The sequence below is a fragment of the Mastigoproctus giganteus genome, chromosome 6, assembly GCF_048544385.1.
Source record: "Mastigoproctus giganteus isolate SK-2022 chromosome 6, ASM4854438v1, whole genome shotgun sequence".
NCBI lineage: Eukaryota > Metazoa > Arthropoda > Arachnida > Uropygi > Thelyphonidae > Mastigoproctus > Mastigoproctus giganteus.
Genome location: NC_143580.1, coordinates 58,640,826 through 58,655,121, shown reverse-complemented (window position 1 = coordinate 58,655,121; position 14,296 = coordinate 58,640,826). Strand labels below are relative to the sequence as shown.

General features: G+C 37.9%; 1 long non-coding RNA gene and 1 pseudogene across 2 annotated transcripts in view; both read right to left on the bottom strand.

Moving 5' to 3' along the window:
- The window catches only part of LOC150084322 (uncharacterized), a 29,334-nt gene extending 23,714 nt beyond the window's left edge, over positions 1–5,620 (bottom strand). For both annotated transcript variants that reach the window (XR_016547100.1, XR_016547099.1), the window contains exons 1-2: positions 5,489–5,620; positions 3,202–3,273 (exon numbers count right to left, since the gene is read on the bottom strand). This is a non-coding gene — a long non-coding RNA (uncharacterized LOC150084322). The remainder of the gene's footprint in view (positions 1–3,201; positions 3,274–5,488) is intronic.
- Positions 3,693–5,509, bottom strand: LOC150084323 (RNA-binding protein 39 pseudogene; annotated as a pseudogene).
- Positions 5,621–14,296: the final 8,676 nt, after the last annotated feature.

Sequence of the window (14,296 nt, the reverse complement as noted above, 5' to 3'; positions counted from 1 at the left end):
GCTATTAAGCAACAACTTTCTAGAAAAATTTTGTTGAGTCAACCCAAATTCCATTACAACTGGGCCAATACAAACTGTGTACTCCCCTCCCCTATAAAACGGAGCTGCTTGCTTGCTCTCGCTCTCTCTCTCTATATATATACACACACACACACACACACACACACACACACACACACACACACACACACACACACACACACACACACACACACACACAGAAATCTATATTGGTTACCGATGTTCACCATTACTTGTGAAGTTGGATCAACATTTTTGGCATATCTCACTGATCCCGAAAAGTTTTTAGAGCCAACCACAACTACATAGTTCCTTTAGTTCTGCCCCAATTTATGTCAATGATTGGTTTTCTTTTTGATTTGTGTATATACATGCACATATGAAATTTCCTATACAATAAAAAAAAACTGCTTTAAAATCTGTATGTGTTCAATGGTTTCTAAATATCTTGCTAACAGCACCTGATCACTTGTGTATATCACAAAAAATAAACAAAGGTCTTAACACAAAGGTTTTTATAGGCACAAATAAGGATTAAATCAATAGTTTAATAACTCATATGAGATTGGCCCCTTTGAAAATTCTCAAAACAAACTTAAACTGAACGAATATACACAATTTTGTTTTTAGATTATGAAATAAGAAAACTTTTGGTGTATTTCATATATAAATCTACAAGTAAACCTACTATAATCGTCACCAGGCAGTCAGATGTATTACTATTGTTCAATTTTGTTAACCTATCAAGTGGTCAACTGAAACTATTTTCATTGGTCCATTTTTTTTCCAGTAAAACATGCCATTTTAATTGGTCTCCCTCACCATACAACTGCCAATAAGTCAGCAAGAGTCAATAACAGCTTCATTTGCCTTTTCATCTTTCAGTGTGATTTTCCTCTTTCCATGCTTAGGTTTGCCTTTGTTTCCTTTCTATGTTTTGATATTGAATCTCTTCAAATTAGAGAAATTTTTGCTTAATCCAGGAAGGAGTGTTGTCGTCGTTTTTACGTGACCAAAAGATAATGAAATCACAAGTGATGTGTGGTCTATGTAATTAACTGTACACACACACAGCTCAACAGATTAGAAAACCTTTCCAGGTTTATTTGAGCTGGCAACACTAATGTACCCAATCAGTTTTAAAGGGGTTAATTGGTGCGGAGGGAGGAATTCCTGCAAAGAAAATGTTTATTTATTGTTCTATTGGGCCATCCAAACCACACTAACAGTGATGCAGGAACATTTAAATTTGTTGTCACATGCAATAAGGCTGTCTTCAGTTTTTTTTCATGACATCTGCTCCTGGAAACTGCTTCAAGTATCCACTGTATTGGGAGAACCAGGTCACATACCATTAAAATTGATGAACAGTGCAGATTGAGCAGAAGTATATCCCAAATATAGCTATTTGGTGACAATAATATAGTTGAAAAAGGTTGGCTATGCTTGCTTCATGGAAAAGAGGGAAGCAGAAATGCTACTTCCAACTGTTAACACAGTAACTGTGCAAGACTCAATAATATCAAATAAAAGGAAAGTATAAAACGATTTACCAAAAAAACAATCTGCCCACAAAACAGTGAACCACAGCCTGAATTTCATGAATCCCATCAAAGGAGCAACCATCAATCACAGAAAATTTTTGGAAGAGTTTGAAATCTCACAAAAGAAGAAATGGTATGCCTGTGGACATGATATTGAATTTTTGGGGAGGAAAAGGTACACGCAAGCTGGCCATCTGTAATTTGATGAGGCAAATTGTGAAGAGATGTCCTGTACAATTTGTACTTATTATTTATTTACCTGGTTCTGTCTTTTTTTTTTTTTTTGTGCATAATTTGTTGTAATACATTTCATATGCAGTTAGATCATGTCTTTTTTGTGTGCAATTTTGACAATTAAAAATTTATGCATCCTTTGTGTGCAATCTGTTCATGTAATTTTGTATTTTTTTATGTGTAATCTGTTTCAGTATGGTTACCAGCCTTTCAATAAACAACACAGTCTCTTCTAGAAACAAATCAGTATCTATTTCATTTTTTAATAATTTTATAAAAACTTTTTTATTAAGTTTTTGTGAAGGATTTTATCTAATATATGTAGTAAGGTAAACAACGGACAGGGACACCAATGAAAACTGAGCCGTTTAACCATTCAGGAATCAAACAAGCCAATGAAAACAGACAAAAGAATATATCCAACTGCCAGCTGACTCTTACCGCAGGTTTGCCAACTCTGTGTATTACACACCCCCATCAAGTGAAAACTCAAATATTTTGAAAAACTAGCTTTCTGAAATTTTATTATAACAGATGATTTGAACAGGCGCTGTTAATAACATAAATGTACAAATAAGATTGATCTTAAAAAAAAAAAAAAACAGCCTAACATGCATCTTTCCCAAGTAAAAACAAACATAATTGCAGATTTCTGAAACTTGCACCACAGATTTCATTTATCTAGAAGGCAACAGCACTGCACTGAGTCAAAAAAGGGGCACCTGAAAACAAGTTATGTACACAACACATGAAAATAAAGAAATCATATAAACATTAATTTTTTCCCCGTTTGACTGAAGGTTAAAGAATAAACTCCCATAACTATTACACTCACGAATTCAAAATTACTGTTACAAACCCTATGCAACGTTAACAAAATAAAAATATTTGGGTTTATTCTAGGACAAGCAACCCTCCCCTACCAATTTCCTAAATCCCATGTACACAAGTGGGTACCCTAAATCAAAAGCCCATGCTGTTATAAGACAACCTATTAATGGGCTGCCTATTCTAGATAACAGCCAAATATTTTAATACCAAGAGTTAATATTTCAGAAGTATTAATGTCTAATTCTGCATTTAAGAGAGAATTCCCATTTAATCTCCTTATATTAATATATTTTGAAATTTTGGGTTATCAGCAATCTTCAACCTGCCTTATGACTAAAAGTCAAACTAATAACAGACAGTCTAGTCGCTACTTTGAAAAACAATTCAAAGTAATATTTATAAAGTTTATTTATGAGCAAGTCCATCATATAACCAAGATAACTTTATATATTATGGACATATTCACAAATTAACTGATCAACTCCCAATTTTATAACTTTGACTGTTAAGACGGGTTGCAGACATAACCTACCCAAAATTTTTTTCAGTTACTAAATATATATTTACTTACAAAATTCAGCCATAAGTTAACATACTACTGTCAAAATATAGGAATAAGACAAATCAAAATTCCAGTCCTTCCCTATAAAAAAAAAAAAACAAAATTAGGTAGGAAAGGTGAAATGTATGTCAAGATTTAATTTAAAAAAAAAAAAACAAAAAAAAAACATGATCTCAGAATCACATTTTTAATTTCTCATCAGATATATATAATTAATGAGAAAATGAAAATTACAAATAAAAGAGCACACTGTTTTCCCTCATGACTCAATTTTTAAGAGCTACAACACCTTAGGATCAACATCACTGGCAGAACAAATTACAAATGGTTTACAAAATTTGCAAAATCATTACTTACCCAATACAACATTAAATGAAGCAGCCATTTATATATATATATATATATATATGCACTACTATATTTAAGCGACAATACCTTGCAAATACAAGCTTATGAAACATGGTCATTATAAAATGCCACAAACTATAAGCTATTTATGAGTTGAGAGTGATGACATATGTACACATAAAAAAGTAACTCTAGTTGTTTGATCAGTCCTGTCTATAAACATACACGTGCATTGGCCGCATCTGGAAAAAATGTGTGATAGTTTACAACAGGTACATAAGCAGCAGTAATCATTCTCCCTGCAAACCATCTCCCATGAAGGGCATTTACTGAAGCTACTGCTGCTGCTATACTAGGACACTTAACATATACATTTCCTTGAGGTGACACTTTATCAACAAACACATGAAGAGCTCCTCCATGTTTTCGGCATTCTTCAATGACATCACCCTGAATTTCTAAATCCCAGTCTTGCTTGTTCTCACTAGAAGGATCAAACATATTAGATAGCATGAAACACTGTGTTGCAATAGGAGGAACAACACTTTGTTGTCCTGCAATGCTTCCACCAGCAGCTGCTCTTTGTAAAGCATTAACAGCAGCTTGGGGTAACTGAAGTCCAGTACCTTCAGCTAACTTGGCCATTAACTGCAGCCTTCCAGTAGCTCCAAGATCCATACCTCTTCGATCTAATTCATCACTATCCAAGAATGAAGGTCCTTGAGAAGTATCAGTTCGTTCTGTGACATGAGCCACTTTCATTGCCCTTCCTGCTAATTCAAATCCATTCATGTGTTCCAGAGCTTGTTTTGCATCATCAGCATCATGGAATGTGATAAATCCATAACCCTGGGACCGTCCTGTTGTTGGATCCCTATTTAGCTCAATTTTATCAATTTTGCCAAATGGTTCAAAAATTCCCTTGAGCATATCTTCAGTAACATTGAAATGCAAGGAACCTACATATAATTTCATAGAACCTGTATTACCTTTCTGAAGATTTGCAGAATTTGCAGCAACTCTATTTTTCTCTGCTTGTGTTGGTTGAATTATTATCGGTGCACCTTTTAACTTCTGTCCACTCAAGCCAAGTGCCAAACTAACCGATTGAGCACTATTTAGTTCAACATAAGCAATGCCTTTTGAACGTCTAGTCTTGGCGTCCATTATAATTTGTACGTCACGAACTTCACATACTGAAGAAAAAAATTCCCTCAAATCGTGCGCTCGAACCTGCTGTGATAGTTGCATGCAAAATACAGTCCTCTGATCTCTTTCTTCTGGAGTCAGATCGGTAGCATGGGATCTAGTAGAACGGCCAGGCAGTGAAATGGGTGGTGACATTCGCGTTGGGGGTATTGCTGGTGGTGGACTTCGTGACCTGGTGCGACGTCGTCTATCACGTCTTGGAGGTGAAGGTGAATGGAATCTTTTCTTTTCTCTCCCATATCGCCTCCGGTCATGGCTCCTGGATCTGCTCCTCCTCCTTTCTCTCTCCCTCTCTCTTTCCCTTCCTCTGACAGGAGGAGGTGGACTGTGTCTTCCTCGACGATCTCTGCTACGACTTCGGCTCCTACTACGACTCCTCCGTCCCCTTTCCCTGGCACTGGAATGACTCTGACTTCTACCTCCGCTTCCACTTCGTCTTCCTCTATTTGGACTTTGACTCCTATCCCTGCTTCTGTTCCTTCTCCTTCTGCTGCCACTACTACCAGAAGAACTGCTGATAGTGTTGTCTTGATTTTCTTTATCCGAATAATTACCCTTACCTCTTTCGTTTACTTTATCCCCTTTCCTGAATGGGGCTTCTAACATTGCTTCTACATCCAAATCATCGGCCATTATTGCGAGATCTTTGAAATTATTAAGGCTGAACGACTGGTTTACAATGACGTATTAAATTTGCTAATTTTAAGCCCAACTACAACCTAGTACAACTTACAAATACCTTGTCTTTAACTAACGTACGATATCAAGATATCGTTGCAGATCTTTGCTTCAGTTGCTAGTTGAAAACGATCCTAAAATTTAAAATAAAAATAAAATAAAAAGCAGCAATCGTTAGCACAAATTCCGACTACCATTTATTCACGAAAATTCCACCTACTCTAGAAGAAGAAGCAAGACGTTCAGAAAATGAGATAATTTTATCGTTATTACAGATATAAAATCCAACAGCCAATAAATCGCCCAAATGAATAATGAAGCTAAACGATTGTCGATATTTCGAATAAGTGAGCTAAAAAAAGAAAAAGAACTAGTACATTTTTTTAACAGACGAAGGAAAACGTGATGACATATGGAAATGCAATCAATGTAGCCTATGATGGATATAAGCTAATCTGTAAGCAACTCACAAAGCAGGTTAGGCAAGCAAAGTCAGATTACGAGAAATCTTTCGGAAAGGATGCAAAGAAAAACGGCAAAGACTTCTGTACTTATATAAACTCTAGAATGAAGGGAAGAATCAGCTTGGTACACTTGATATCGATGGTTTGACTGTTAATGATCCTGCTCAGTTAGCTGACAAACTGAAAAAGTATTTTGCATCTGCATTCACACATGAGGAATTCGGTAGTGATGTGAAAAACAGAAACTTATTAAAATCTAACAGGAAGCTTAATGATTTTGTGATAACTGAGAGCAAAGTAAAAGAGAAATTTCTGAAATAACACACAACAAAAGGACCAGAAGTGGACAGGATATGTTCAGTTATACTAAGGAGGCAGCAAAGGAAGTAAGCAAACATTAGCCATAATTATGAGCGCATCCTTGGACTCAGGGGAATCCAAGGGAGTTCAGAGGTTCCCAAGGACTGCAGATATGCAAATGTATTCCCAATTCATAAAGAGAGATCAAAGTGTACACGAGTAATTACAGACCTATTAATTCAACTTCTGTTGCGGAGAAGATAATGGATTCTGGTTAAAGAAGCATTGCAAGATCATATATACAAAAGTGCAGTAATAATTCAGACACAACATAGGTTTGTTAAAGGGAAGTCTTGTCCGACCAATTTCATTGAATACTATAATGTGGCCACAAACGAACTGGATGAAAAAAACAATTTAGATATCATATACCTCTATTTGGATTTCAGGAAAGCTAATTGGTACTGTTACACATGAAAGATTGCTGTGCAAATTGGAGAGGTATGACATTAAGTGCAAGTTGCTACAATGGCTAAAACAGTAGTTGAGTGAGAGAAGACAGAGAGTGGTACTCAATAGACACTACTCTCCATGGATCAGTGTTAGTAGTGCAGTTCCTCACGGTTCAACGTTGGGCCCAATGTTGTTTTGTATATTAATCAATGATAATGATGAAGTATATCAGGTTTAATGTCGGAGTTTGCAAATGATACGAACGTTGGCAGGGTTGCAAATGAAAGTAATGATAACACGGAACTGCAACAGGATCTTCAAAAGTTGGTCAGATGGGTTGTGTTGTGGCAACTGAAGTTTAACATTGACAAATGCAAAGTACTGCATATGAGTAGAAGTAACACCAGAGTATTGTACTAACTGTGCGTTACTATTGTCAGGGTGATAGGAAATTAAAAAGACCCGGGGGTAGTTTTGAAGTCAAATACGAAGTTTTCTGAGCGGGGCAGACAGGCTGATAGAGCAAGTCATGGGGTCTTGTCAATGATATTCAGGAATTTTGCTAGTAGGGATTGCGAAGTGATTATCCCTTTGTATAAGGCAAAGGTCAGGAGATGCCTTGAGTACTGCATAGAGGTCTGGAGGCCTAATTTTAGGGAGGATGTAAAGTTTTAAGAACGACTGCCACGGAAAGAAAAAGGCCCATAAAGTTCCTCGGGTCGTCGACGCGATTCGAACTCAGGCCTTTTCCACCCGTGTAGGGAGGACCGCGACGATACCACTGTGCTACACGCGCAGACGTGGCGCGTAACTACCTTAGTCCGGCACTGGTGCACTAACGAAGAAGGGCTTAAGTTTTACAAATTTCAGATATAGAAGATATCGTAACGACTACACAAGCCTCATTCGGCAGAAAAAGAAAGTGTCTTGGCAGAACCTTGTGACAACCACTGGTAACGCAGATCCTTGGGGGGTCGTTTATCGCATTGTTATGAACAAGCTGCCCAGGGGAGAGATGTTAAATGCAACCCTGACTCCTGATGGCAATCCAACACACACATGGGCTGAATCCATGAATAATATTCTGAATGCCCTACTTCAGACAGATGAGAGTCCCCTCAATGATGAACAAAAGCAAATTAAACAAGACAACCAGGCCTTCTCCAACAATAAAATAGAACCTCCTTTCACCTCTGAGGAAATGAACAAAGCACTTGACAGAACAAAAATGAATAAATGCCCTGGTCATGATAATATTGAGGTTGAGGTCATCAAGAAAGCAGCAACACATCTCCCAAACCACCTATTAGCACTATTCAACAAATGCCTTGCGAAAGGAATTTTCCCTGATTCTTGGAAACAGGCAGTGCTTCGACTCATCCTAAAAGGTCCAGATAAAGATCCTACTCTACCCAAATCTTACCGCCCCATTGCTCTTCTCCCGGTCTTGGGAAAGGTAATGGAGCGGCTGCTTCAATCCAGATTATCCACCTACTACCAGACAGCCAACTTAGACTCTCCAAAGCAGTATGGCTTTAAGCCAGGATGCTCCACTGAAGATGCTATGAACAATCTGCTCAACACAGCAAACTCAACCACAGAAAAATATCTACTGGCTATTTCCATTGACTTTGCTGGTGCCTTCGATTCCATCTGGTGGCCCAGCATTGCAGGAGATTACGTCAAATCAATATTCCACTCAACCTCTACCGCTGTCTCCAGAACTACCTCTTCAACCGCTCAGTCACTGTTCAAACAAATTTTCAGAAAACCTCCCGACCAGTTGTTAGAGGGTGTCCACAGGGCTCGGTTCTTGGGCCCTACTTCTGGAACTTGATACTAGATGAATTTCTTCTTATGGATTTGGGTCCTGTGGACTGCATGGCCTATGCAGATGACCTCATCCTCCTTATCAAAGCTGATTCTAGAACTCAGCTTGAGCAAATTGCCTCCCCTGCCTTAACGATCCTCCAAAATTGGGCAAACAACCACAAGTTAGTCATCTCTGGGGAAAAAACGAAGACAATCCTCCTCAAAGGATCCTTGGACATAAGAAGACCACCCCAAATTAAAATCTCTGGGCAGACATTGCAACTCAAAACAGAACTAAAATATCTAGGAGTAACCTTTGACTCCCGATTAACATTCTTACCTCATCTTAATTACCTCTCCAATAAAATACGTCGTTATACTGCCATGATCGTAAGAATTAGCAGAGCAGACTGGGGTTTGAAGAGGAGGACTCTCATGCTACTTTATAAAACCATCTTCTTACCAGCTGTGTGCTATGGTGCAGCCATATGGTTCCCTCGTGCCATCATTGCACGTAATAAAGCAAAGCTACATACAATTCAACGCAATATCCTACTCACTGTGACTAGAGCATGCCGCACAGTCAGTAATCCTGCCCTGCAGGTCTTAGCAGGCACTCTTCCTCTGGACCTGGAGGTTATTCGTCGCGGCCTTGCATACCGCATAAAGAGAGGAATTGCCACCACCATTCTGGATATAACACTCGATCTAGCTAATGATCCAAAAAACGAAATGAAACAGATTTACACTAAGCTCTTCCAGCATTGGCAAAGATCTTGGGAGCAAACAACCAAAGGTGAAACAACTAAAAGATTTCTTCCACAAGTTATGATAACTGCACCAAAACCTCCTCCGTGGTACTCACCAGGCCTTCACGTCTCGTTCTTCCTCACTGGTCATGGATCGTTTCGGGCCAAGCTGCATGCCCTGGGTCTCACCGATTCTCCTCTCTGCACATGCGGTGACAATGAAGACTGGATTCACCTCATGTATAATTGCCCTCTTTATGATTTACCCAGAAGTCTCCTAATTACCAAAACTGGAAATATACCCAGTGGGCAGGAACACCTCTACATAATTGACGAAACCAACTACAAAGCCTTCACTACTTTTGCCCAGACTGTATTTGAAATGCGTCAAATTCACCTACAGCAAACTGTTCAACGCACCCCCATCTTATAATGAACCCAAAACTCAATTCACAGAACATATCCTGAATGGAATCAAAGAAAACACAAACAGAATATTGATCTTTGTCATGACCTAACAGGAATCTCTCGACGTTCACAAAGGAAGCTATCTGACAAACCCACGAACCCAAAAAGGACTTTTCTACAATAGCCACAAGAACTCCAAGCAATCCTTGAGTTTCATGAATCCATGTGCCTCCTCTCATCCCCTAAGAGAAGATTATCCAAGTCCCAGTGTGGGACACTGCCCATTGCCTACAAGTCACCCTTGGATGAAGAAGATTAAATTGTTGACCCTGGGCCCCTTGCCCATTGTGGGACCCACTCACTTGCTGGCACCTCTTCTCTTCAAGGTGTATGACAATATCTGATTTTCCTACTTGTGCAGGAACTCATATAAATACTCCTCTGGGAGTGGGGCTGGCATTTGACTTTCAAATGCAGGATCATGCTATTAGGCAATCTGACTTTGTGGGTCACTTGACCTCACAACCTTTTCTCTTCTTCCTGAGGTAGGGTGGGCTCCCCCCAGGGGGGAGCCCACCCTACCTCACCCTCTCTCTTCTGCTTACCTTCTTTCTTCTCCTCAATCTCTCACCCCTTCTCCTATTTCAAAAAAAAGAAAAAAAAAAAAAAAAAATTTTTTTTATTTTTTATTTTTTTTATTTTTTTTTATTTTTTATTTATTTTTTATTTATTTTTTTATTTTTATTTATTTTATTTTATTTATTTATTTTTTTTTTTTTTATTTTTTATTTTTTTTTTTATTTTTATTTATTTTATTTTATTTATTTATTTTATTTTTTTTATTTATTTATTTTTTTATTATTATTATTTTTTTTTTTTATTAATTTTTTTTTTTATTATTATTATTTTTATTTTTTTTATATTATTTATTATTTTTATTTTTATTTTATTTTATTATTATTCTTTTTTATTTTATTTTATTATTTTATTTTTTTTTTTTTCTCGGCCCTCCCTGGGAAGCCCAGGCTAACCCCAGGGTCGGCCAGCCAGAGTTCTCTTTCCACATACCTGGTCCGGCTCCCAGTGCCAGTGACGGTAACTAGCAGTCTGTGGTGTTCCACAGACCCTAGGCTAAGCGGCCAGATGAACAACATAACCCGCACTAAGCAAACATGAACATACACTAACATATGATATCTGGCCTTGACAGTACTGTACTGTCTTACTTCACAAGAGATTCAAATGCGGAGTTGTGCGAAAGCACCGGTGCCGCTTGTCAAAAAACACTATGTCACTATGTCACTATTTACAAATTTCAGCGCTTAAGGAGGCTAGGGACCTTTATTTTATTTATTATTATTATTTTCCTATGCTTATATATAAATTTTTATCTTAGTTTATTTTATTTTATTTAACTAACTTACTTATTATTTTTTTTTAAATTATGATTTTATTTATTTTTTTAAATTATGATTTTATTTATATATTTTTTCTCTATGCTGGTACCTTAATTTGGGTAGCTGTGGGTACGGGATTTACTGGCACCCACTAGTATAGCACTATTTCCGGTGAATGCGGGACTTCACCCTCTTCAGAGCAGACAAAGATTGTAATGGTCTATATCCATTTGGCTAAGGAAATATGTAGTTGTGGCCCACCTCCTCGTGGTGTAGACGGGTACCGGACACGCTTTCCAGGAGATCGCCTGCCCGTTGACAAAGAGGTCAGAAACAACTAAACAGCACATAATATACGCAAACACAACTGTTACTCTGTGATGATACACAGTTTTGTATCATCACAGAGTAACATGGCAGAGATGCACTTATGTTCCTGGAGCCACTGTACAGAAGATACTATACAGTCTACATGACCTGATTGAGGGTCTGCATGGGTAGCAGAGTGGTATCGTTGCTGTCCTCCCCACACCGGGTGGAAAAGGCCCGGGTTCGAATCCTGTCGATGACGCGAGGAACTTTAATTGGCTTTTTTCGCTCCGTGGCTGAGTTAGTCGGTCTAAGACGTAGATAGCAAGGTTTTCCCCGACCCAGGAACTGAGAGTTTTCATCCAGACAAATCGACAATAGAACTCTCGCAAAAAACAGACATAAGACATAAAGCACGGCATTAAAATTTAAATATTCGGCTGGCATAATATAATATTTTGATCTGATTAAGGAGTATAAGGCTTTGACTTGGTTGAGCAGGCTCAGTGCTGATAGGATTCTTCCTCTTGCTCAGATTACGAACCTGAGGGGGCATAAATTCAAATCGAAGAAAGTCAGTTGTAGAATTGATGTGCGGAAATTTGCCTTTAACCAGAGGGTAGTTGATTACTGGAACAAATTCGCATCTATCGTTGTGTGAGTTCATAGCTTAAATAAATTCAAGCAAGAACTGGATAAACTTTTAGAGTGAAAGAATGTGCGAATTTTTTTTTTTTTTTTTTTTTTTTTTGGCTGATGCTGGATAAGTTTGCTTTCTTGCATCGTATGCCTCTACTGATGCTAATGTGGTTCCATTCCTTTGCAAGAACAGATGTAGTTAAATTAATAAATAATATTTATTTAATATTTATTATAATATTTATCCACTGTTTTACCTGTTCCGGGTAAAACAATGGAGTCACTGGTTAACGATGCATTGCGGGATCTTCTAGACAAGACTGCAACAATTATTCCAACACAGCATTGGTTTGTTAAGTGAATGTCTTGTCTGAGAAATTTTATTGGACAATATGATGTGGTCACAACGGAATTGGATGCAAAATATAAGGGTTAAGTGTTCGGCCAACTGTTGTTTTGCGTATTTATCAATGATATCAATGAAAATAAATCAAGCTTAGTTTGCAGATGATTCAAAGGTTTGCAGAGAAATCATAGTAACCTTATAATACCGTGATAAATATGACTAAAAAATTAATAGCAAATGCTTAGAAAACGGTACTCACCTTTTATAAATCTGCAGTAAACTTTTTTTGGTAGATGGTGGTTAAATTTAGGTCGGAAGAAGCATTAAAAAGAAATAAGGCAGGGAATGGGGTGAAAATATTTTAAACAGATATTAAAATGAGCGCAAGGAAGTAGAAATGAAGATCTCCAATCCTTGGTTGTCATAAAGAGGTTAAAAGACGTAAATGAAGAAAAGAAGATCGGTGATGCTAATAGTCGTTACGAGGGACTTTCGTGAGTAAACAGTCATCAGTTAGCAAATGGAAGAGAAGTGAGCGCGTGTTGTATTTAAAGTTTATCTAAACTCCCATGATGCTCTTTTTTTTTTAGATAAACTTTAAATACAACACGCACTCACTTCTCTTCCATTTGCCAACTGATGACTGTTTACTCACGAAAGTCCCTCGTAACGACTATTGGCATCACCGATCTTCTTTTCTTCATTTACGTCTTTTAACCTCTTTATGACAACCAAGGATTGGAGATCTTCATTTCTACTTCCTTGCGCTCATTTTAAAATCTGTTTAAAATATTTTCACCCCATTCCCCACCTTAGTTCTTTTTAATGCTTCTTCCAATCTAAATTTAACCACCATCTAAATTTAACCACCATCTAAGCATTTAACCACCATCTAAGCGTTTTCTAAGCATTTGCTATTAATTTTTTAGTCAGGTTTGCTGGGTTGTTAATGACAGTAATGGCAGTGTGCTACTGAAACAGGATCTAGAAATTTTGGGCAAATGGACTGAGAAGTGGCAACTGAAGTTTAACCTTGACAAATGCAAAGTATTACATATGGTTACAAGTAACCCCTGAGGAACCTACCAACTGTGCGGTACTACACTTTGGGTGGTAGAAAATGAAAAAGACCTGGGAGTAATTGTGCAGTCAGATTTGAAGTTTTCTGAGCAATGCAAATAAGCTGCCAAAGCCGGTCATGGGGTTTTTTCAATGATATACAGGCATTTTCCCAGCAGGGAAAAGGACGTGATTATCTCTTTGTATAAGACACTGGTCAGACCGCGCCTTGAGTACTGCGTATAGATCTGGAGGCCCCATTTTAGGAAGGATGGAAATTTGCTTGATCGTATACAGAGAAGGGCAATAAGATTGGTGAGGGGATGTTCTGCACATTGCAGAACATCCCCTCCCCTCTCCCCTCAAAGAGAGGCCATGTTCTGCACATTGCAGCAGCTTGAGACTATGCACCTGCGAGATGATCTGATTGAGGTGTATAAGGCCTTGAGTGGGTTTAGCACGCTGAATTCTGATGGGATTCTTCTGCTTTCTCAGATTACGAACCTAAGGGGCATAAATTCAAATTAAGAAAAGACAATTGTAAAATAGATGTGAAAAAATTTGTCTTTAGCCAGCGGGTGGTTAATTGTTGGAAGAAACTTCCAACTGTTGTTGTTTATGGAACTTGATAGCTTAAATAAATAAATTTATTTAAGTTTTGGTCGTCCTGTTTATACTACAGGACGACCAAAAGGGTCAGAGGAGTTCGCATGATAGATTGAATACAAAACAGCACCGTATTCAGCAGTCACGGGCTTGAACCTCAAGGCACGTGTACTTATGTAACCACGCACCTGACTACTAGGCTACGGCGGCCTGAATTCAAGGAGTAACTGAAGAAACTTTTAGAGGGAATGGTTATATGATTTTTTTTTTTTTGCGATGCTACATAAGGTCATACGCTTGCTTTCTTGCACCACATGTGTCTATTAC